We start from the raw sequence: 1,798 nt of genomic DNA on the forward strand, positions 1-1,798 counted from the left end.
AGTCAAAATCACATCAAGCACCTTTTCTGATCACATTGGAATAGAATTAGAAATCAATAATAGAAGGAACAATGGAAGTTGTACAAATTGATGGAAATGAATGAATTCCTCAAAAATGAAAGGGTCAATGAAAAAATTTAAAAGAAATTTAAAAGGTTCCTTGAAACAAAAAAAAAAATGGATACACAACATACCAAAACCATAGAATGTAGGTTCTATAACAATTCTAAGAGGTAAGTTGACAGCAATAGATGCCCTACATGAAAAAAAGCAGAAGGACTTCAAATAAACAATCTAAAGATGATCTTCAAGGAAACTAGAAAGGCAAGAACAAACTAAACTCAAAATCAGTAGAGGGAAAACATAATAAAGATCAGAGTAGAACTGACTAAATACATACATATACACACACACACACACACAGTCTGGATTTTTTATTTTATACATATAAAAGATCAATGAAATTAAAAGTTGGTTTTTGAAAAAATAAAACTGACAAATACTTATCTAGACTAACTAAGAAAAAAAGAAAAATAAAATTGGGATTAAAAAAGAGACATTACAACTGCAACATACTTCAGAAATACAAAGAATTAGAGGCCATTAGAACAACTGTAAGCTAACAAATTGAAAAATCTACTTCAGAAATACAAATGATTAGAGGCTATTAGAAAAACTATAAGCTAACAAATTGAAAAATCTAGAGGAAATAGAAAAATTCCTGGACACATGCAACCCACCAAGATTGAGCCAGGGAGAAATAGAAAACCTGAGCAAACCAATAATGATTAAGATGTAATCAGTAATAAAGTTTCCCAACAAAGAAAACTCCAGGACTAGATGGNACTAACAAAAAGGAAGAAATAGCATCAACATCAACAAAAGAGACATCCACACCAAAACCTGGTCTATAGGTCACCAACATCAAAGACCAAAGGTTGATAAAACCACAAAGATGGGGAGAAACCAGAGCAGAAAAGCTGAAAATTCTAAAAACCACAGCGCCTCTTGTCCTCTAAAGGATCACAGCTCTTGGCAACAACAGAACAAAGCTGGGCAAAGAATGACTTTGATGAGTTGACGGAAGTAGGCTTCAGAAAGTGGGTAATAAGAAACCTCTCTGAGCTAAAGGAGCGTGTTCTAACCCATCACAAGGAAGTTAAAAACCTTGAAAAAAGTTTAGACAAATAGCTAACTAGAATAAACAGTGTAGAGAAGACCTTAAATGACCTTATGGAGCTGAAAACCATGGCACAAGAACTTCATGATGCATGCACAAGCTTCAAGAGCTGATTCAATCAAGTGGAAGAAAGGATATCAGTGATTGAAGATCAAATTAATGAAATAAAGTAAGAACACAAGTTTAGAGAAAAAAGAGTAAAAAGAAAAGAACAAAGCCTCCAAGAAATATGGGACTATGTGTAAAGACCAAAACTACATTTGATTAATGTACCTGAAAGTGATGGGGAGAATGGAACCAAGTTGGAAAACACTCTTTAGGATATTATCCAGGAGAACTTCCCAACCTAACAAGGCAGGCCAACATTCAAATTCAGGAAATACAGAGAACACCACTAAGATACTCCTCAAGAAGAGCAACCCCAAGACACATAGTTGTCAGATTCACCAAGGTCAAAATGAAGGAAAAACTGTTAAGCGCAGCCAGAAAGAAAGGTTGGGTTACCCACAAAGGGAAGCCTATCAGACTAACAGTGGATGTCTCTTCAGAAACCCTCCAAGCCAGAAGAGAGTGGGGGCAATATTCAACATTTTTTTTTTTTTTTTTTTTTTTTTTTTT

Source organism: Rhinopithecus bieti, unplaced genomic scaffold (assembly GCF_001698545.2).
Source record: "Rhinopithecus bieti isolate Rb0 unplaced genomic scaffold, ASM169854v2 scaffold_10548, whole genome shotgun sequence".
Lineage (NCBI taxonomy): Eukaryota > Metazoa > Chordata > Mammalia > Primates > Cercopithecidae > Rhinopithecus > Rhinopithecus bieti.